The following is a 23,958-nucleotide window of genomic DNA, read 5'->3' on the forward strand; positions in this document are numbered from 1 at the left end:
AAGGCTATTGCTTAACGCATTGTAAGCCGCCCTGAGTCTCCGGAGAAGGGCGGCATATAAATCGAACCAATAAATAAATAAATAAACTGTGTTACTAATTTAATTGCAGTGATTCACTTAACTGTGGCAAAAAGTTCATAAAATGGGGCAAAACTCACTTAACAAATGTCTCAGCAACATAAATTTTGGGCTCAATTGTGGTCGTAAGTCAAGGACTACCTGTACAACTTAGGTGAAATGGAAAATGGGAGTGTCATCCATAACTAAAATGCCCAAAGGTAGTAAAGCTACAGTGAATATGAAAAGTCTACATACCCCTGTTAAAATGTGAGGTTTTTGAGATGTAAAAAAATCAGACCAAGATAAATCACTTCAGAATTTTTCCACCTTTATTATAACATATGAACTGTACAATTCAATTTAAAACAAAAGGGGGGGAAATAAACTTAAAATAACTTGGTTACATAAGTGTGCACACCATTAAACTAATGCTTTGTTGAAGCACCTTTTGATTTTATGATGGAATTCAGTCTTTTGGGGTAGGAGCCTAACAGCATGGCACATCTTGTTCTGTCCCCGTCCCCACACACACACAAACAGCCAGCCGGGGGTTAAAGAATTACTTGGCACACACAAGGTTCGTTATCAGGAACTTAGCAGCAATACGATAACCGTCTGCCAAGTGCTTTACTTCAAGAAGAGGGAGTTTTCCTCCACCAGATAATCACCAACAAATACACACAGTTTTCAAAAACAGTCCAGCTCAAACAGAAACCTTCAGCAGATTCAGGTGTTGTACAAAGTGACTAGCCAGAAGTTAGCTTTGTCCGTCACAGAGTCTCAATGGCCACCACACTCTCTTATATAGCCTGTGGGGTGTGGTCCAGTGACTCAGCTTAATCCCTGGCATGCCTCCTCATCTGCTGCAAACGTTTACCTCGCCTTCGTTGGCGTGGATCCAGGAACGACGTATCACCGTCATCGCTGTCATCGGAGACACCTGGCTCCTGGCCAATCTCTCCCTCAGCAGACACCTGAGGCATAGCCAGAGAGGAGGGGCCTGGAGAGGGAGGCCTGGCCGGCTCCTCTCCTTCATGTTCGGAGCCTTCTTCCTCCGATAAGATGGGCTCGGGGGTCAGAGCCACAACACATCTTGCCTTGGGAATCTTTGCCCACTCTTCCTTGCAAAAGCGCTCTAAATCTGTCAGATTGCACGGGTGTCTCCTGTGCACAACCCTCTTCAGGCCACCCCACAGATTTTCAATTGGATTCAGGTCCGGGCTCTGGCTGGGCCATTCCAAAACTTTGATCTTCTGCTGAAGCCATTCTTCTGTTGATTTGAAGACATGCTTTGGGTCATTGTCAAGTTGAAAGGTGGAATTACTCTTCATCTTCAGCATTTTAACAAAGGCCTGAAGGTTTTGTGCCAAAATTGACTGATACTTGGCATTGTTCATAATTCCCTCCACCTTGACTAAAGCCCCAGTTCCAGCTGAAGAAAAGCAGCCCCAAAGCATAATGCTGCCACCACCATGCTTGACCGTGGGTATAGTATACTTTTGGTGATGAGCAGTGTTGTTTTTGCGCTAAACATACTTTTTGGAATTATGGCCAAAAAATTCAACCTTGGTCTCATCAGATTATAACAAATTTTCCCACATGCATTTGAAATTGTAGCTGGGCTTGGGTATTTTTCTTTGTAAGAAAAGGCTTCCATCTTGCCACCCTACTCCACAGCCCAGACATATGAAGAATATGGGAGATTTTTATCATATGTAGTACACAACCAGTACTTGCCAGAAATTCCTGCAGCTCCTTCAATGTTGCTGTATGCCTCTTGGCAGCCTCTCTGACCAGTTTTCTTCTTGTTTTTTCATCAATTTAGGAGAGATATCCAATTCTTGGTAATGTCACTCTTGTGCCATATTTTTCACCACTTTTTGATAACTCTTCACTGTGTTCCATGGTACAGGTGAAACTCGAAAAATTAGAATATTGTGCAAAACTTCATTTATTTCAGTAATGCAACTTAAAAGTTGAAACTAATATATGGGATAGACTCATTACATGCAAAGCGAGATAGTTCAAGCCTTGATTTGTCATAATTTTGATGATTATGGCTTACAGCTCATGAAAACCCCAAATTCACAATCTCAGAAAATTAGAATATTGTGAAAAGGTTCAATATTCTAGGCTCAAAATGTCCCACTCTAATCAGCTGATTAAGCCATAACACCTGCAAAGGGTTCCTGAGCCTTTAAATGGTCTCTCAGTCTGGTTCAGTAGGAATCACAATCATGGGAAAGACTGCTGACCTGACAGTCGTGCAGAAAACCATCATTGACACCCTCAAAAGGTAATTGCAAAAGAAGTTGGATGTTCCCAAAGTGCTGTATCAAAGCACATTAATAGAAAGTTATGTGGAAGGGAAAAGTGTGGAAGAAAAAGGTGCACAAGCAGCCTGGAGAGGATTGTCAGGAAAAGGCCATTCAAAAGTGTTGGGGACTTTCACAAGGAGTGGACAGAGGCTGGAGTCAGTGCATCAAGAGCCACCACACACAGACGGATCCTGGACATGGGCTTCAAATGTCGTATTCTTCGTCAAGCCGCTCCTGAACAACAAACAACGTCAGAAGCGTCTTACCTGGGCTAAAGAAAAAAAGAACTGGTCTGTTGCTCAGTGGTCCAAAGTCCTCTTTTCTGATGAGAGCAACTTTTGCATCTCATTTGGAAACCAAGGACCCAGAGTCTGGAGGAAGAATGAAGAGGCACACACTGCAAGATGCTTGAAGTCCAGTGTGAAGTTTCCACAGTCTGTGTTGATTTGGGGAGCCATGTCATCTGCTGGTGTTGGTCCACTGTGCTTCATTAAGTCCAGGGTCAACGCAGCCGTCTACCATCCTGGTCTTCCATAACACCTCAGCAGTGCCACAGGCTGATAGCATCCATGCCACGCCTCATTGAGGCAGTAATTGATGCAAAAGGGGCCCAAACCAAGTACTGAGTACATATGCATGCTTATACTTTTCAGAGGTCTGATATTGTTCTACGTACAACCCTTGTTTTACAGTCTGTGTTGATTTGGGGAGCCATGTCATTTGCTGATGTTGGTCCACTGTGCTTCATTAAGTCCAGGGTCAACGCAGCCGTCTACCAAGAGATTTTGGAGCACTTCATGCTTCCTTCCGCAGACGAGCTTTATGGGGATGCTGACTTCATTTTCCAGCAGGACTTGGCACCTGCCCACACTGCCAAAAGTACCAAAACCTGGTTCAATGACCATGGGATTACTGTGCTTGATTGGCCAGCAAACTCGCCTGACCTGAACCCCATAGAGAATCTATGGGGCATTGCCAAGAGAAAGATGAGAGACATGAGACCGAACAATGCAGAAGAGCTGAAGGCCGCTATTGAAGCATCCTGGTCTTCCATAACACCTCAGCAGTGCCACAGACTTCACCAGATGCCTAATCAGCCTCCCCATAGTCGAACAGCTAGGCCATGCTGCATTGAGGCAGTAATTGATGCAAAAGGGGCCCAAACCAAGTACTGAGTACATATGCATGCTTATACTTTTCAGAGGTCCGATATTGTTCTACGTACAACCCTTGTTTTATTGATTTCATGTAATATTCTAATTTTCTGAGATTGTGAATTTGGGGTTTTCATGAACCGTAAGCCATAATCATCAAAATTATGACAAATCAAGGCTTGAACTATCTCGCTTTGCATGTAATGAGTCTATCTCATATATTAGTTTCACCTTTTAAGTTGCATTACTGAAATAAATGAAGTTTTGCACGATATTCTAATTTTTCGAGTTTCACCTGTATATCCAGTATCTACTGTATTTGGGATTCCTTCCCCACACACTACTAGGTAATGCTCTCCTTTTTATTGTATAGGAAGGCATTAAAGGCCAAGTTGTTTGCTATAGAGCAGGGGTCCCCAACCCCTTGGCTGTGGCCCACTACCGGGTCTTGAGACATTCAGAACTAGGCCACGGAAATGGCAGGTGAGTACGCGCATCCCCACTTAGGTGAGCAGCAGGTAAGCATACCTGCGCACGCACTTGCCCACCATTCATGCAGAACTATTCCGTCTTTCAACATCCCTTGCCAGTCCGCAATGCCAGAAAGGTTGGAGAATTCTGCTATAGAACTTTCAGTATATACATTGTTGCTGGATGCTGAGAAGATTGGCTTTTATACATGTGTACAGTACAGACTTTATTGTTTTTAATAGCATTGTTTTACACCACATTTTGAAATGAGGGTGTCTAGAATATTCCTTGAGTAATTGTACCATGCAAAGCCTATGTTTTTCAAATGTCAGTATTTTAATGTATTTATTTATTTATAAAATTTATTGGCCACCCATCTTACCTCGGGTAACACATTATTTAACTAATAATTAGATAGGAGGAACAGAATTTCTTAGGATGATCAGGTGGCATGAGCCAAACAGTGTCATTTTGGAAAGCTTGGGTTCCCTTTTTTAATAAAAGATACATTTCTAAGTACTGAGACAAGCTATGTGGGAGAAATGCTGTCAGGTGTGAACAACCAGGTCTATACATGAAGACTTCAAAGTAGCTATTGTATTGTTCAATACCTATTTTGCAGTAGTCTTCCCAGATTGGCATTTTGCACCTGGGCCACACTAGATAAGGTTCTACAGCTGTGCTATCCTGCTGATACACAACCCACAGGTGTTAGGAGTCTTTATTAAGGCTTCTAAGCCTGAATTAATATACCCCAGCCAGCATCAGCCCACCCCAATGAGTTCAACAGGCTACTCAAAAGAAGCCAACGTTCCAGGAACCGTCTGTCTGAAGCTGGGTAAAGCACAACACAGACACGGAATTGGCTAATACAACCCAGGGTTTAATCTCGGTTAACACGACGGTCTTACAGAAAACGCTGACGCTGTGACTTCAGCTCAAAGACGGAGTTAGCTGGCTGCTCAGTTGCTGCAGTTTTATAGGCGTTGTAAATGAGTTTACAGCTGTAGCATCTTTGAATATACCGCCAGCTCCCGCCCCTCCCATTCGAAGGCTGAGAATGCCGGTGAATGATGTCATCAGCTGTCGTTGCCGCTTTTGCTGCAGATTGCCTGGGTTCCCCCCCCCCCTTGGTTTCCTCTTTCCTATACCGTTCATCACCTATCACCATCAATGTGTTTCCTAGACGTGCACCCCCCTCCACCGTGCTTTGTTGCTGAATCCAGATGTATTCTTGAACACCCCTTCCCTGCATGGGTAAGGTTCTTGCCATCAGGTTCATCACGTGTGTGTCAAGGAGATTTGCTGCTCGACATGCTGCCCCCCCCCCCAGGTTTCCTCCTGCAGGGGTGAGAACAAAGACATTGATTATCTGTTACCTGCCGCATTTCCTGGTTTGTCTGGGTGCTTTCTATGAAATTGTTTTAACAATCATGGAGCGTTTAGGTCCTCGCTACGTACCCATGACGCATCTGTATCAGGATATCCTTTCCATCTCACTAAATATCTAAGTGTTCCATGCCTTATTTTTGAATCAAGTATTGTTTCCACCTCATACGTGTTACCTTTTATAGGTCCTGGACAATTAGCTGTTATCCGTATGTTATTTGCTGGTTTAAGGAGGCTACTATGGAATACGGGGTGTATTCGACTTAACAAAGGTGGTAGTTTTAACTGTACTGTTACTGGTTTTATTATTTTAATAATAATGAAAGGGCCTATATACTTCGGACCCAGTTTCCTACTTGGTATTCGCAGTTTAATATATTTGGTGGACAAATATACTCTATCTCCCACCCGGAAGGGTGGGGTATCACGTCTCCTTTTATCAGCATATTTTTTATATTCTTTGGATGCCTTGGTTAAAGCAATTTTTATGTGTGGCCAGTTTCTATTTATTTTTTCTATCCAATCGGGGTTTGTATTGGTTCGGTACTTGGCTATCTAGTTCGGGAATGGCAGGAAATTCTTTACCCAATACTACTTGGAAAGGTGTGTACCCTGTACTACTGTGTATAGTGTTATTGTATGCTGCTTCCGCAAACGGAAGAAGGTCGACCCAATCGTTTTGCTGGTAGGAGACGTATGATTGTAAATATCTTTCTATCATAGCATTGGCCCGTTCGGCTGCCCCATTAGTGTTCGGGTGAAAGGCGGAACTAAGTCCCTGATTGGTACCTATCCGTTGCAAAAATGCTCTCCAAAAGCAAGCGGTGAATTGGGGTCCCCTATCTGATATGATTCTTTTGGGTGCACCATGTATGCGGTACACATGTTGTACAAATAGTTTTGCTAGACGCCTTGCTGAAGGTAAGCCTTTACATGGTACAAAATGCGCCTGTTTTGAAAACAGATCAAGTATGGTCCATATAACCGTACACCCATCACTCTTTGGTAGTTCGACGATAAAGTCCATTGCTACCTCATCCCATGGACACTGTGGATCTGCTACTTCTTGGAGAAGACCGAAGGGTTTACCTGGGGCCGGTTTAGTTTGTGCACAAATGGGACAACCCCGTACATAGGCTTCTATTTGAGACCGCATCTTTGGCCACCAAAACTGCTGACGTGCCAGATGCAATGTTTTTACAAAGCCAAAGTGCCCTGCAGTTTTCACATCGTGACACTGCTTTAACAGTCCAGGGTGGATTTGATTTAAATCAAACCGATTTAAATCACTAGTCAGTAAGGCTTGATGTAAATCATAGTTTTCTACATAAAGACTAATTCTTGCTGGTATAACTTTAATATGCAAGTAGATGAAGATTTTTAGAATAACAACTTTTCATATTAGTTTTTTTATCCCCAGTTTAATAGGTTAATCATTCATATTTGGACAACTTTTCTGTTGTACTTAGGAAGGAGAAAAATAATTACCTTAATAATAACAATTTAAATAGATTTATTCAACTGAAACAATAACATTACAGCATATGTTATTTGCTTAAACAAACATCCATGTTTGTTAACTAATTTGGCTAAACAAAATATATATATTTTAAGAAACTTAGACTGTCAGCCCAGCCTACACATGAAAAACTTACATACTGTCCTCTGTAGCTCACTCGTCATCTTCATCTTCTTCTTTGTTCATAATCTGGAAAAGAAAAACAAGCTTTCCTGCTTTTTCCGGTCCCAAACGATTTCTCAATTTAGAATGAATGAGTCCAAAGGAAGAGAATATTCTTTCAACGCCTGCAGAAGAAGCTACTGCTGTTAAAAGTGAAATCATTACTTGAACAGTCTCTAAATCCAAGTGCTTAAGTGACTTCCACCAGTTCACTGGTGTGACTTTCTTTAAAATATCTTCAGCAAACATGTATTTCTTGAACGGCTCCCCCTTAGCTTTGAAGTTTATTATAGTTGGCATTACAGATGGATGATTGCTGGTTACCCATGTCATAGCTAACTCCTCTTCCTCAGCACTTAAGTTTTGACCCTGATACTGGATATTGACAATATTTGCCAAAAAATGAGCTGGAGACAGTACTTGTCCCATTCGTTTTTTTAATGTTTGTAATTTAATTCTGTCCATGTGTAGTTCTGTTTTTAAGTGTTCACTCAGTTCCTTCCAAATTTCAACAGCATCAGCAATAAAACAGCTATTTTTCTGTATTTTGTTTAAAGCTTCAGAGATGGGTTTCAGGATGCTCAGCATATGTTCAACATTTCTCTTAAGCCCAATGTTGAGGATTTTGGCTGTGACAGTGCCATCTATTTTATCTCGATTTTCTTCACAAACTGTCATCAGAATAGGCCAGTTCTTGATATACTGCTCAAAACAGTCCACCACAGAGTTCCATCTAACATCTTGTGGGAGCGTTAGCTTGGTTCCACCCATCCTTTTCAGAGCTGCTGCAGCAAAATGATTGTTACGGAAGTATTTAGCAATTTCAACAACATTAGTCTTTATTTCTGGAATACTTAAGTCTTTGGCTAAGAGGTGCAGCAAATGAGCACTGCAACCATATGTTATTAGCTTTGTATTCCCTTCCTGCTCTTCTAAATTTCTTCTCATCTTGGATACATTTGCAGCATTGTCTGTGACCAAACTGCATACTAGACATTTGAATTTTTGTTCACATTTTATTATAGCTTTTACTGCCACTTCTTGTAAGTATTCTGCTGTGTGTGCATTTCCTGACGTATCAATTGTTTGTGCAAGGAAGACTTTCCCTTCTTTTGTTGTTATACAAGCACATACAATAGGATCATTGTGGACATTACTCCACCCATCAATACTTAGGTTAACAATTCTACCCTCCAGAGCTGTTGCACATTGCTCCATTTCTCTGTCATACACTTTATCCAGCAGTTTCCCTGCAACATCTGCTCTGCTGGGTGGACTGTATCCTGGTCTCAGTGACTGAACCATATTAATGAAATGTGGGTTCTCAGTCAGACGGAAAGAAGAGTTCATTGCATAAACAAACTGGGCAATTTTTTCATCAATTAACTCTTTTTCTAATCTGCTAGTTTTTGTCACAAATTTATCTATGGTGGTTCCAGGAGGGAAGGGTTTTTTCTTTCTTTTAGGTGATAGTGATATGTGGCTGTGGGTGTCTGATGATGATGATGCTAATGAAGCACTATCCTGGATGGATAACTCTGAAACTGTAGAACAGGAGGATGGTGATCTTGAAGGTGGATAGTTTCCAGAATCCATGAATTCCCCTAAACAAAAAAGTCAATGCTGTTATTTTATTGTTTATACAATTTCTGCTTATTGTACACAGCACTGCCCCAAAAGGAATATTTGCTTTTCTTCATAACTGTACCAAATGACAGTAACATGCAGTAATAATAAGAAATATAATTTTGCTCAAACATGACAGTTCAAGGCAGTCTTTAGAAATATGATTCAATAAAAATGTTTACCAACCTGAAGATCCTGCCTGTTCAAATGTGTTTCTTTGGTCATCTTCATCACAGCACTTCTCATGATGTTGCCTCATTCGGGCCACCAGGCCTTGCATTTCTTTGTTGCAGTGTTTGCAGTTTGCACGTATGCCTGCCTTACCGATAGGTAAAGGAACTTCATTAAAATATTGCCAAACTGGGTCTCTTTTACGGCCTGCCGCCATTATAGGTTTTTTCCTCCAAGGCAAGAATGTGATAAACCTCAGGTCATACACACAAAAAGATCCAAAGACTTGTCTGTCTGTGGCTGTGCAGTATTGTGCTCAGAAAGTTTCACTTTCATTTTGTACTGCTTGTCTGCTTGCCCCTTCCTCCTCACACTTAGTTTCACTTTCTTCTTGTGCAGATCTATTCCACTCCAAACAATCAGAAAAATATTGTTTCTATTCTATTCACTGAACTTCTTGAAATTTAGCACTGAAGGGGTTGATTCTGTATTCATAGGTTTGTAGAACAATAGGATTAAGGTCTTTTTCTCAACTCTGTTCATGTTATAACATTTTTGTTGTGAAGAAGAGGCATGTGATCTCTGCTGAGTCAAATTCAGTTTTGAGAACTGCAAAAGTAAACCAAGCATCTGTGATAATATCTTTTTATTTTATTTTATTTTATTTTTTTTATTGAAAAAGTTTTAAAAACAAACATATTTTCCCCACAACCCCCCCCAACCCCCCCAACCCCCCCTCCCCCTCCCCGACTTCCCAGAGCAGAACACAAGGTATTTCTATTGATCTTTAACAATAATCTAAATTGCATAACCAATCATTAAACTAACACCCCTATAAAAAAAAATTCTTAACCCCCCATATATAAAATCCTATTTCTTAAACATAATACATCTAATATCACTTATATAACACTTATACAAATAAAAAAAAATCATTCATAAGCTATTTGATATTTTTTGGTCTGATACTTATTTTGTATATAATCAATCCATCTTCTCCAGTCCTGTATGTACCTTTCTTGTGTGTGATCCTTCAGATATGCTGAAATTTTAGCCATTTCAGCTAAATTAGTTACTTTCAATATCCAATCTTCAATAGTAGGCAAAAAGTCCTTCTTCCAATGTTGTGCTACCAGCAATCTTGCTGCTGTTATCAAGTTCAAAATCAATTTAGTCTCTGCAACTGTACAGTCCATAGTTTAAGGTGACCAGACGTCCCGCTTTTGGCGGGACAGTCCCGCTTTTGAGCAATTTGTCCCGCGTCCCGCGGCGTTTCAAAAAAGTCCCGATTTTTCTTGAGCCCCAGCTGATGGCTAGAAGAAAAAAAAACTGTTTAAACTCTTGCCCGGGGCTTCAAAGGGCCGCCCTACAGGCAATCAGTGTGAAGCAGTTTTTTTTTCCCCTAGCTAAGCTGCAGAAACGAAAACGAAACCAGGATCTTTGGTGCAACGTGACAAAATGAGGCAGAGAGAGATTTATTTTTATTTTTATTTTTCCTCCCCAAAAAAGGTAGGTGAAAAACTGCAAACAATGGGAAATTTAGGAGGAGAGTTCAAGATTTTAAAACACAAAGGAAAAAAAGCTGTATTTAACTAGGGAATTGTAATAATTGAGATACTATTAATTGTATATTGTGTTGAAAGCAGAAATGGTTAAGTTGTGGTTCGGAGGAATATATGGGAGAAATTATTTGGTTTATTATTATTGGTAAATATAATTAATTGATTTGTAAGAAATTGGATTGCATGGAAATAATTGGAATATTCATGTTCATATTGATTAATATACAAAAAAGATAGTTTTATAACTAATTGATTTATATTAAAATGTTGAATTTGTATTAAACAACTGTATTACATAATTACATAATTAAACAATGTGAGGATGGATATAAAAATAGATGACAATGGGAAGGGGTATAATATAGAATAGAAGGGAAAAATTGAATTTGATTAAGATTAGAGATGAGGATGAAGGGTAATATTGTTTTTTTAAAAAAATAGATGAGGAATAAATATGGCAAAAAGGAAATATAGAAATTGTAAATTTAATTGAAATGACTAAACGCTGTTTAAATTTGTGAACCAGCCAAATATTCTGTTCAAAGAAAATACATTGTATGTTTGTATGTGTGTTTCTAATTATTGCTATTTATTCATATTTGTTCTCTTTTATTCTTTAAAGTTTAACAATTCATTCTTTATCTTAATATCTTTATATTTGCTTGGGGTTGGCTTTCTTCCCTTTCATCTTTTTTATTGTACAGCAATCTTTCTCCTCAAACCTACCACCTCTCTCTTTTCTTTCCTTCTTACTTTCTCTTCCCCCCACCCTCTTTTTCTCCTCCCTACTTCCTCTTTCTTTCTCCTTCTCCTCCTCTCTTCCTCCCTCTCTTACCCTTACTCCTACTCTAATTTCCATTCCTTCATCCCTCTCTATTGCTGTAATCCTTTAATGCATATGGACTACTCAGAGGGCTGAAAAAGTTATTTTTGACTGGTCCTCACACTTTTGACCAGTCCTCGAACTTATGACTGTCCTCACATTTTACATTTTTGCCCTATCTTGTCATCATGGTGAAGAGAAGCAGTTGTGAAATGAGTGACATGGTTGTTAAGAATGCTGCATGGGCATAAATGTGAGGATGGTCATAAGTGTGAGGACCAGTCAAAAGTGCGAGGACCTGTCAGAAATGACTTTTTTCAGCTCTCTGGTTAGTCCTTTTGTGCATATGGACTACTCAGAGGGCTGAAAAAGTTATTTTTGACTGGTCTTCACACTTTTGACCAGTCCTCGAACTTATGACTGTCCTCACATTTTACATTTTTGCCCTATCTTGTCATCATGGTGAAGAGAAGCAGTTGTGAAATGAGTGACATGGTTGTTAAGAATGCTGCATGGGCATAAATGTGAGGATGGTCATAAGTGTGAGGACCAGTCAAAAGTGCGAGGACCTGTCAGAAATGACTTTTTTCAGCTCTCTGGTTAGTCCTTTTGTGCATATGGACTACTCAGAGGGCTGAAAAAGTTATTTTTGACTGGTCCTCACACTTTTGACCAGTCCTCGAACTTACGACTGTCCTCACATTTTACATTTTTGCCCTATCTTGTCACCATGTTGAAGAGAAGCAGTTGTGAAATGAGTGACATGGTTGTTAAGAATGCTGCACGGGCATAAATGTGAGGATGGTCATAAGTGTGAGGACCAGTCAAAAGTGCGAGGACCTGTCAGAAATGACTTTTTTCAGCTCTCTGGTTAGTCCTTTTGTGCATATGGACTACTCAGAGGGCTGAAAAAGTTATTTTTGACTGGTCCTCACACTTTTGACCAGTCCTCGAACTTACGACTGTCCTCACATTTTACATTTTTGCCCTATCTTGTCACCATGTTGAAGAGAAGCAGTTGTGAAATGAGTGACATGGTTGTTAAGAATGCTGCATGGGCATAAATGTGAGGATGGTCATAAGTGTGAGGACCAGTCAAAAGTGCGAGGACCTGTCAGAAATGACTTTTTTCAGCCCTCTGGTTAGTCCTTTTGTGCATATGGACTACTCAGAGGGCTGAAAAAGTTATTTTTGACTGGTCCTCACACTTTTGACCAGTCCTCGAACTTACGACTGTCCTCACATTTTACATTTTTGCCCTATCTTGTCACCTTGTTGAAGAGAAGCAGTTGTGAAATGAGTGACATGGTTGTTAAGAATGCTGCACGGGCATAAATGTGAGGATGGTCATAAGTGTGAGGACCAGTCAAAAGTGTGAGGACCTGTCAGAAATGACTTTTCAGCCCTCTGAGTAGTCCCTATACACATAGCCATGGCCACCCGGTCACATGACCAGGTAGCCACGCCCACCCAGTCACATGGCCTCCAAGCCACGCCCACACAATAAGCCACGCCCACAATGGTGTCCTTCTTACCAATGTTAAAATCTGTTCACCTTACCCTATGGCCACCCGGTCACATGACCAGCTAGCCACGCCCACCCAGTCACATGACCAGCTAGCCACGCCCACAAAATAAGCCACGCCCACAATGTCCCTCTTTACCAATGTTAAAATCTGGTCACCTTACCATAGTTATACCCAGTAAGAACAACTGTGGAGTAAATTTCAATCTCTTTTTAGGAATATTCTGCATCACCCACCAAATCTTTATCCAAAATGCTTTGATTTTTCTACAAGTCCACCATATATGATAATAAGTTGCATCATCACAGTCACATCTCCAACATTTAGCTTGCACATTAGAATACATACATGATAATTTTTTAGGATCTAAGTGCCATCTATAAAACATTTTATAAAAATTTTCTCTTAAATTTTGTGCTTGTGTAAATTTCACATTTCTAATCCAAATCTTTTCCCAAGTTTCCATCATTACTGGCTCTTAAAAGTTTTGTGCCCATTTAATCATACAGTCTTTAACCAATTCAGTCTCAGAATCTATTTCCAGTAAAGCACTATACAACCTTTTAATATGCATTTGTTTTTGATCTCTAATTTGTTTAACCAAATTCTCCTCATTTAGCACAAAGCCAGTTTTTTGATCTTCCTTCCATCTAGCTTGAAGTTGACCATACTGAAACCATGTATAAATTATACCTTCTTCTCTCAGTGTATCTAAAGATTTCAAATACATTACCCCCCTTTCCATAATAAGAAGCTCTTTATAAGTAATCACCTCCTGTTTTTGTTCTATACTTATATTTTCTATTGCATGTCTAGGATTTGCCCATAAAGGTATCTTATAATTTAACTTATATTGATATTTTTTCCAAACCCTTAACAAAGCATTTCTTAATATATGAACCTTAAATACTTTATCCACTTTTTTATCATATAACAAATAGGCATGCCATCCATATAACAAATCATAACCTTCTAAATTCAAAATTCTCCCCTCAGTTAAATTAAACCAATCACTGATTTGTGATAAAACCGCTGCTTCATAATGTAATCTTAAATTAGGCATTTTAAGACCCCCTCTTTCCCGTGTATCTTGTATAATTTTCATTTTTATTCTGGGTTTTTTCCCAGCCCAAATAAAAGTATTAACACCTTTCTGCCATCCTCTCAGATTTTCATCTTTCTTAAGCACAGGTATCATTTGGAACAGAAATAAAAATCTTGGTAAAACATTCATTTTAATTGCTGCAATTCTTCCCAATAAAGACAACTGTAATTTTTTCCAATTTTCCATATCCTTCTGTACCTTCTGCCAAAGTACCTCATAATTGTTTTTGTATAATTTTGTATTTGAAGCTGCTATGTATACCCCTAGATATTTAACCTTTTTAACTATTTCAAAATCTGTTAATCTTGCTAGTTTGTCTCTTTCAAATGTAGTCATATTTTTAACTATCATCTTTGTCTTATGTGAATTAACTTTAAATCCTGATACTTTCCCATATTGATCAATTATATCCAATATATATGGAGCCGACTCTATAGGTTGAGATAAAGTAATAACCAAATCATCTGCAAAGGCTCTTAATCTATAATCTTGTTGTCTAATTACAATACCCTTCAATTTTTCTGAATCACGTATCTTATTCAATAGTACCTCCAAAGTCAAAATAAATAATAGTGGGGACAGAGGACACCCCTGTCTTGTTCCTTTCTCAATTTTAAAAGCCTCTGTTAAACCTCCATTAACTATGATTTGTGCTGTTTGCTGCTGGTATATCGCTCTAATTGATTGTGTAAAATATTCCCCAAAGTGCATTTTCTCTATTATTTTAAACAAAAATTGCCAGTTCAAACGATCAAATGCCTTCTCTGCATCCAAAAATATAAACGCTGCAGGGACTTGATTATTTTTTTCCAAATATTCCAGTAAGTTTACAATTTGTCTAACATTGTATCTCATTTGTCTACCTTTTATAAACCCTGATTGATCATTGTGAATTATTTGTTGCATAACTGGCATTAATCTATTAGCTAATATTTTAGCAAAAATCTTATAATCAGTATTCAGAAGTGAAATTGGCCTGAAATTCTCCGGTTTAATGGAATTTTGATCCTCCTTTAGAATTAGTGAAACAAAGGCTGTTTTCCAAGAAGGTGGTACTCCTCCTCCTACTTGTATTTTATTAAATAAAATTTTTAGTGGTTCTAACATTTCGGATTGTAAATGTTTATAATAAACAGCTGTTAGTCCATCTGTTCCCGGAGCCTTACCTATTTTTAATTGTTTAATTGCCCCAACAATTTCCTCAGAAGTTATTGGCTGATTCAATCTCTCTCTCTGTTCCAACGTTAATTCGGGAATCTCCATCTTTAAATATCTATCAATATCAACATCTTGAATTGCATCTTTAGCATATAATTTTGTATAAAACTCCAAAAAAGCCTTTTTTATTAAATTCTGTTGATAAATCTCTTTACCTCTAAATTCTATCTTGTCTATAATACGTGATTTCTGTTTTTTCCTCATCGTGTAAGCCAACCATCTCCCAGGTTTATTAGCATTACAAAATGTGTTATGTCTGGCATATTGTATGCTGGTTGCTACTTGCCCCGCCATTAACATATTAAATTGCTCTCTTAAAATATTAATCATATCTTTTGCCTTTTTATCTCCCGGGTTAGTTATAAGCAATTGTTCTTTCTTTTTAATTTCCTCCTCTATCTCTTTCCGTCTATTTTGTTGTTTTAATCTATATTTATTATTCAAAAAGATTAATGTTCCTCTCATATAAGCCTTACACGCATCCCATACCATCTCCATCGAAGTTCCTTTGTTCATATTATTAATAAAAAATTCTTTCATTTGTTTTTTAAGCTCACACAAATTATCTTCATATCTGAATAAATTCTCATTTAACCTCCAAGACCTCCTTTCCCCTCTCTCCTGCTCTAGTTCCACCCAAACCGGGCTATGATCAGTTAAAGTTCTTGGACATATCTTCGTACTCTTCACCCTAGAAAAAAGATCGTTTGTAGTTAATATAAAATCAATCCTCGAAAAAGATTGGTGCCTATCTGAGAAAAAAGTAAAATCGCTCTCCAATACGTTCCTTTCTCTCCAAATGTCTCTAAGCTCCATATCCTCCAAAATATCAAAAAAAGATTTAGGCAACTTGGCACGCGTGGAAATCTTGGAAAGACTTTTTTTATCTTTCTGAGTATTTAATACCCCATTCCAATCACCCATTAGAAATAAAGATCTATAATCCCATTGTAATATTTTAGTATGTAAAAGTTTGTAAAATTTATCTTGTTGTTGATTAGGTGCGTATACTCCAATTACAAGCAGCTTCCCATTCTGTGTTGTTAATTCAATTGCAATATATCTACCTTGAGTGTCAGCCTCAATTAAATTGGCCACTAAGCCTCTTTTAACATATATAACTAGGCCATTTTTCTTTTCTGGTGCTGATGCCACAAAATGTGTACCTAATTTCGAATTTATCAAGTACTTTTGATCTGAAGATTTAATATGCGTTTCTTGCAAACAAATAACATCGTTCTGAAATTGCTTCAAGTAGTGAAATATTTTCTTTCTTTTTTGTGGAGAATTTAAACCGTTAACATTCCAAGATAGAAATTTATTTGCCATCTCTGGGCGTTCCAAGCTTTGAGAGCATCAGCTGAACCTCCTCCGCCATTTTAGACTTCGGCCTAGCTCCTCCCACTGCTTGTGTTTTTTGGGCTTGTTGAGTTGGATCTTGAGGCTGTTGTGCCAAATGTTGTTTATAGGTAGCTCTTGTCAGTCGTTGATCTTTTGGCAGCTGTATCATCGTTAATGACTCAAGGGTTGGTGGTGGACCCCCACTCAATAATGGATCTTCTTCCAGAATAGCTCCTCCAGCTAGTGCTTGAGCATAAGTTTGTGGTTGCCCTCCATCTTTCTCTTGTTGAGTAATTTCCAATTGCTTTCTAGCACCCCCTGGTGAGGGTGGCCTTCCAGCCTTTAAAACATTGGCATAAAAATCTTTTGCCTTTCCAACTGTGTTTAAACGATGTCTTTGCCCAGCGTATGTCACTATTATCCCAAATGGGACATCCCATCTGTACTGGAGTTGCTGGTTTCTTAGTTCATTCACCAAAAAGCCAAACTGCTTTCTGTCTCTTAACATTTTAGGAGGGAGCTCTTTCAGGACCACCAGCTCTTGTCCTTCCACTTTAATCTTATTTCTATAAGACGCTTGCAAGATGTCATTTCTAACTCTCCTTGTTGTAAAATAGATCACCACATCTCTTGGTAGCTGCTTTTGTTTTGCCAGCCAGGAATTGACCCTGTAAATTTTGTCCATTTGAATTGCCACGTCTTCTGGCCTTTCTGAAATCAGCTCTGCTAAAGCATTGGAGCAAACATCTTTTAAATTTTCACCACTCTTTTCTTTCAAACCTCTCAGCCTCAGGGCAAATTCCATTGACCTGTATTGTAACATAACCATCTCATCATCCACTTTCTCTGTCTGTATCATAACCTCTCCTAGTTTAGTTGCAAGCTCCAAGTTGGCATCATCAATTTCCTGCACTCTCTCCTCAATCTTTAACATGTGAGTAGCCAATCCTGAAACTGTATAAACAATGTCATCTCTTATTTCATCATGTTTTTCCTCCACCACACTTGTAAGTTTCTTTAACTCCTCTGAAAATTCTTTCATCATTTCTGTCTGATTATTCAGGGCACCCATTATAAATTCTTTAAGGTCTTGTGACTGTGTATCAGCCGGAAGTTGTTGTTTTTGAGTCACTACAGGGGAACCTCCTCCCCCTTTAGAAGTTGGTGGCTTTAGTTTAGCAGCCATTTTATTTTAAAAAAAGTTTTCCTTTTACAGCCAGAAAATCTTGTAAACAGTCTTAGAAAGTATATTTCAAAGTTTTTCCAAAATAAACAATCCTCTCTTCAAACTATACTCAATACCCAGCAGTTTTCTCTTCAGGCAGAGGGCTATTAACAAGCAGTTTCCTTTTAACTTTCACTTTCCCTTCCGCCCATAACAAAGGCTTCCTCACAGCCTCCAGCTCCAGAGAGCTCCGTTTGCAACAATGTATTCACAGAGTTAAGTTCTGTTTCTCTTAAAAAGCTTGCACTCTTGCTTCCGCTCTGTCTGCCTTGTTGGAAATCATTAAAACTCACTGTTTGCCGGCAGAATTGGACGCAGACGTCTTGCTCTGAAGACAGAGGCACCAGCGATCCGGAGCGATGGGAGGGGTGAACTGGGGAGCTCTCACCCTCCGAGTCCCTGGAATTAATCCAGTGACTTTCGGGGAGCTCTACCCACCCCCTCCGACTCTCCTCTCCTTCTTTGCCCGAAGGAGAGTTTTTTCAAACCGCCGGACAGCTGTTTAGCGCTGTCAGGGCGGTTTTTACAGATCGGGTGGCTGGCGGTCTATGGAGACCGTCCTCGATGTCTGCGGAGCCACCGGAAGTTCCCATCTGTGATAATATCTTGTAGGCAGAGAAACTGCCCAATAATCTTACAAAAACCTCTGGAAGAGCATGACGTTGTGAATGGATTAATGGAATTTATTTACCAAAAAAAATAAACATATACAGCCTTATTCGATGAAAATACTGTGCCCATCTGATTTGTTTTGGTGATAATCTACGGGGAGTATGGAGGGCTTCCAAGTTTTTATGATCGGTCCAGACTTCGGACTGTATGTTAGTGCCCTCTAGAAGATGTCTCCAGGTCTGGAGTGCCCATTTGATGGCGTAAGCCTCCTTTTCCCATACAGTCCAATTCCGTTCTGTGGTTGTTAATTTTCGGGAGGTATACGCACAGGGGTGAAGCACCCCCTGGTTATCTTTCTGTAATAATACTTCTCCTACCGCTACGTCACTGGCATCGGCCTGCAACACGAACGGCTGTGACGTGTCAGGATGTTTCAGGATAGGTTCTCGGGCGAATAAGGATTTTAACTGTTCGAATGCTATTTGACAGGCTTGTGTCCATTCTATGATCTGCTTTGGGTTTGGTTTTCCTGGTTTGGAATGTTTGGTTCGCAAAAGATCAGTCAGAGGTAAAGCTATTTGGGCAAAAGATGGAATAAATTGCCTGTAAAAATTGGCAAAACCCAGAAAGCTTTGTAACTGCTTCCAGGTTCTCGGTGCCTGCCACTCCAACACTGCTCTAACCTTGTTGGGATCCATTTCTATACCTTTACCTGTAATCCTAAAGCCCAAATAATCAATTTCTGTTTTGTGAAACTCGCATTTTGACAGTTTCACAAACAGTCGAGCCCTCAATAATTTAGTCAGGACTTGTCTTACTAGGTGTACACGTTCCTCCATCATATTAGAATAAATTAAGATATCATCTAAGTAAACAAGAACACCCCTATACAAATGGTCATGGAGCACTTCGTTGATAAGCTGCATAAAAACAGCAGGGGCGCCCTGCAGACCGAACGGCATCACCTGAAACATAACTGCCGAGAGGACAGTTAAAGGTGGTATTCCACTCATCACCTTCATGGATATGGACCCTGTAATATGCCTCTCTTAGGTCTAGTTTGGTAAAAATCTTACCAGTTGCTAAGGCCGCCATCAAATCGGTCATGAGTGGTAACGGATATAGCGGCTCCATGCAAACCGCATTCAAATCTCTAAAATCAACACATAATCACAACCCACCATCTTTCTTTTCCTTGAATGATACTGGTGCCGCCATATGAGACCTACTAGGTTTAATAAATCCTCTGGCGAGGGTTTTATCAATATAGCTTCTTAACTCTTTCAGTTCATGAGGGGCCATCGAATACATCCGTGGCTTTGGAAGCCTGGCACCCGGTTTTAATTCTATGGCACAGTCAGTGTTGCGATGAGGTGGAAGGGACTCACACTCCTTCTCACTGAATACTCGCACCAAATCCCTGTATATATCTGGAACCCCTACTGGAAGTGGCAGAGGCATTTTCTTCCCAACCGCTCCGTGAGTACTCTCCAAGGGTTCAGGACCCACTGCAATCCTTACTTTACAATACCCATCCTCCCACCAAATAGTGGGTTTCCATTTATCCAGCCAGGAGAGTCCCAAAATGGGCTCAGTCATGGCCCCAACCACTACAAACCGTATTAATTTCCAATGTTGTCCAAATTCAAGTCGTACTGGTTCAGTGACATGGGTGGCTGGCTGTCCTCCTAGTACTGAGCCGTCCATTTGTTCAAACACTATGGGCTTTCGCAACTGAACAATACGAAGACCCAGGTTATCCGCTATCGACTGCCTTAACAAACAACGTGTACACCCGGTGTCAATGCTCCCTGTTGTACCTCCTTACCCGTTTGGGTATTTTTTAACGTCATCGGGATTATGAAAGGACATATGGGAGCACATACCATAGGGTCTTGTGCCTCCTCTTCTTCCTCTGCAGCTTCCATCTGGGTTGGTAATCGAGCTGGTCTGGAACGGTAACCGCCTCCCTCACGTACCTCTGGCTCAATGCCCGGTGATTGGGCCACTATTCGAGACCTCTCCTGGGTCACTTGTGCTTGTGGCTTTGGTCGTCTCCCTGGCACTGCTGCTTGTGGGGTTGACACCCGAATGGGGGGAAGGGGACAGTCCACTGCTCGATGACCCTCCTGATCACATCGAAAACAGCGAAAAGTGCGTTGTTGATTGATTGCTGGCTTGATATTTGTCGGTATGTAGGGTCTACCCACCCCCCGCCCTGCTGGTGGTCTCTCCGGCAGTCTACGGGGTTGACTTGGCTTTTCCACGTTGGAACAAAACTCTTTCAAGCCGATGTCAAGCTCTACTGCAGACCTATACCATTCCGCTAAGCTGGTCCCCAATCCTCGGTACACACAGGCTTGCCGTAATTCCCTATCGAGGCCCATGTGGAACTGATGTACTAACATGCGTTCGGGCCAGCCTCTCAATCGTCCAGCTATTTTTTTTTTTTAATTTGATTTATATGCCGCCCTTCTCCGTAGACTCAGGGCGGCTTACAATGTGTTAAGCAATAGCCTTCATACTTTTGTATATTTATACAAAATCAGCTTATTGCCCCCACAAACTGGGTCCTCATTTAACCTACCTTAGAAAGGATGGAAGGCTGAGTCAACCTTGAGCCTGGTGAGATTCAAATTTACAGTAATTGCAGACAGCTGGTGTTAATCACAATGCTTTTTTAGTCTGCTGAGCCACCAGGCCCTTTTTTTGCGGAACTCCTGTACGTAGTCCTTCGCTGCACGGCCCCTTTGTCTCAACGACATCAACTCCCCCTCGGTAGCAGCCTGGGCACAGGCGTCATCTTCAAACCGTCTACGAAGGGCCTCCAAGAAAGGCCCAAGGTCAGCTAACTCCCTAGCATGTTTATTATGCAAGCCAGCCACCCAGTCTGCTGCTTCACCCGTCAAGACCGTAGTAACAGCTACTACTCTTGCCCATTGAGAGGGGTAAAAATGCCTATAGGTGTCCATATGACTCATCACCTGACTGAGAAAAAGGGCTACATGTTCAGAGTTCCCATCAAAAGTAGCTTGCAGCCAGGGTGGGGCCCATGGTAGCTGTGGTGGCCACATGCCTGGCACTCACATTGGTCCTTGATCTCTGCCTCGAACGGTTCCATCACCATCATGGGCTCTCCTACCCGTTCCAGTCCGGGACCTACCTATTGGGTCCCCCTCCCTCTCACGTTGGATTTGTCCCTGAGGGTGAGCCCCACTTCTCATTGCTCCCCCCAGCGAAGATGTTTATTCAGGGTTTACAGACTCCTCTCCCCTGGTGCGATATCTTGTCTGGTCTAATCTCAATTTGGGGCTAGAGAGACGGAATCTGGTTTCGGAAGAGCCTCCCATCAATGAACCACTTCCCACTCCTTGCCATGCCCCTGTGTCTGCTCCAGGTGCCCATGGTTGCCAGGAGGGAGCGTCTCTTAAACTAGCTTCTCTGAATCTATCCCTTAATATATCCATCGTGGTAGCTCCAGGACCAGCAGAATAATCCAATCTCCCTCCTCTTCATCTCCCCACTGTCTCTCCCTCCAGCCTTGACACTGCACCCCCAAGGGGGGAGGGGTTGGTGCTTGTAAACCCTGCTTCCCAAGTAAGGAGGAGCTGTGCCACCAATGTCCAGAAGAGGTGGGAGCGTTTTCTCCTCCCAAAGAGTCCTGGGCCCCTTTCTTCTCTTCTGCTTGAGCCACTCGCTGTTTAGGGTGAACTACCGGCAATTCACACTCCACCGTCCCTTCCGCACCTTTCTCTGTCTTCTCAGCCCCCTCCAGCACCTCCAAATCCGGCATAGATGCTCCGTCCGTTGCCCCTTCTGCCATCTCTCCTATCAGCTGCCTGTTGTCGTTCCGCCCCAATGGAGAGCAAAGAAATCATGAGGAACTCCGTCTTTCTCTCAGCGTTCCAGGAACCGTCTGTCTGAAGCTGGGTAAAGCACAACACAGACACGGAATTGGCTAATACAACCCAGGGTTTAATCTCGGCTAACACGACGGTCTTACAGAAAACGCTGACGCTGTGACTTCAGCTCAAAGACGGAGTTAGCTGGCTGCTCAGTTGCTGCAGTTTTATAGGCGTTGTAAATGAGTTTACAGCTGTAGCATCTTTGAATATACCGCTAGCTCCCGCCCCTCCCATTCGAAGGCTGAGAATGCTGGTGAATGATGTCATCAGCTGTCGTCGCCGCTTTTGCTGCAGATTGCCTGGGTTCCCCCTCCCCCCCGGTTTCCTCTTTCCTATACTGTCCGTCACCTATCACCATCAATGTGTTTCCTAGACGCGCACCCCCCTCCAGATGTATTCTTGAACACCCCTTCCCTGCATGGGTAAGGTTCTTGCCATCAGGTTCATCACGTGTGTGTCGAGATTTGCTACTCGACACCAACACTAGTCCACAGTGCAAAGGCAAATGCACAAGGCAAGTCCAGAGTTGAAGAGGCACAATCTGAAGTTCAAGGCAAGAATCATGACAGCTGAAGAACACACAGCAAGGAAACAGACATATTGTTCCCAGCATTGTTTCACTCCCTTTGCTGAGCTAAATAACTGCTTCCTGGTGCAGCCCATCAAGAGGGGTGAGGCAGCCCCCTCCCAAGTAGACTGGCTGACCTTTGTTGTGCCTCCTCTCAGCTCTACATGCTCTCGGATTGAGAGGAGGAGGCAGTTCTTTTTTATTTCCACTGACAAGCAGCCAGCTGAGCTAGAGACAAAAGAAGTACAGCTGCAGCTATGTGCCCTCTCTACTCCAAGCCTCTGGGCTTCCCAGCTGCAGCTGTGCCTCTTCTGTGGAAGAGTCTGGGGGAGTCATCACGGCATTCAAGGACCTTGCCCTCTTATACCTACATAAGGATTCCAGACTAATTCCCCGCTTGAGTCCTCCCCCTGGCTTATTTATTTATTTATTTATTTATTTATTTATTTATTTATTTATTTATTTATTTATTTTTGCGATTTATATGCCACCATTCTCCCGAAGGACTCAGGGCGGCTTAGAACAACAATCAATAATACAAATCACAAAATAACAAAATAAGTTAAAAACCTCTTAAAAACCATATTTAAAATTAATACAGTTTGTGCAACCCCTAGCAGATCAATTTATTTGACGGAAGAGCCACGTCTTCAGTTTGCGGCGAAAGGAGAGGAGGTCCGGGGCTATCCTGAGCTCGGTGGGCAAATCATTCCAGAGGGTCGGCGCTCCGACAGAGAATGCTCTCCCCCTGGGGGCCCCCAATCGACATTGTTTGGCTGATGGCCTCCTGAGGAGGCCTGCTCTGTGGGAGCGCACGGGACGGTGGGAGGAAGGCAGAAGATGGTCCTGCAAGTACCCCGGGCCTAAGCCATGTAGGGCTTAGCCAGTCTCTCTCCAAAATCACCCCCTCTTCAAAACAGTCCTCTCATTCTTCCGGGTCTATGACAACTCACAGTGGTCGGGTGGGTGTGACCAACTCAACGCCACTCACTTGGCACAGCTGACTCGGTACAGCCAGGTGGGCATGGCTGGGTAGGCGTGGCCAGGTAGGTACAACCAGCTCACCCCTGCTGACTCAGGACAGCTGGGTTGGCATGGAAGAAGTCACACTGGCTAAATTGATGTGGTGCCCCACAAGCTTCTTGTCTCCCCAAACTGCCGGCAGCCATGCGCATGCGCACACATACACACCGCATTCCAGGT

At 41.5% G+C, this 23,958-nt stretch overlaps 1 protein-coding gene and 1 pseudogene across 1 annotated transcript in view; one reads left to right on the forward strand and one right to left on the reverse strand.

The window, feature by feature from the left end:
* Nucleotides 1-23,958, forward strand: part of LOC139317720 (la-related protein 4B-like) — a 324,479-nt gene that overhangs the window by 81,502 nt on the left and 219,019 nt on the right. The gene's annotated exons all lie outside the window — the stretch shown is intronic.
* Nucleotides 486-22,105, reverse strand: LOC139317718 (uncharacterized; annotated as a pseudogene).

This window comes from Pituophis catenifer, unplaced genomic scaffold (genome assembly GCF_029215685.1).
Source record: "Pituophis catenifer annectens isolate HBS135680 unplaced genomic scaffold, rPitCat1.0.hap2 SCAF_5, whole genome shotgun sequence".
NCBI classification, from domain to species: domain Eukaryota; kingdom Metazoa; phylum Chordata; class Lepidosauria; order Squamata; family Colubridae; genus Pituophis; species Pituophis catenifer.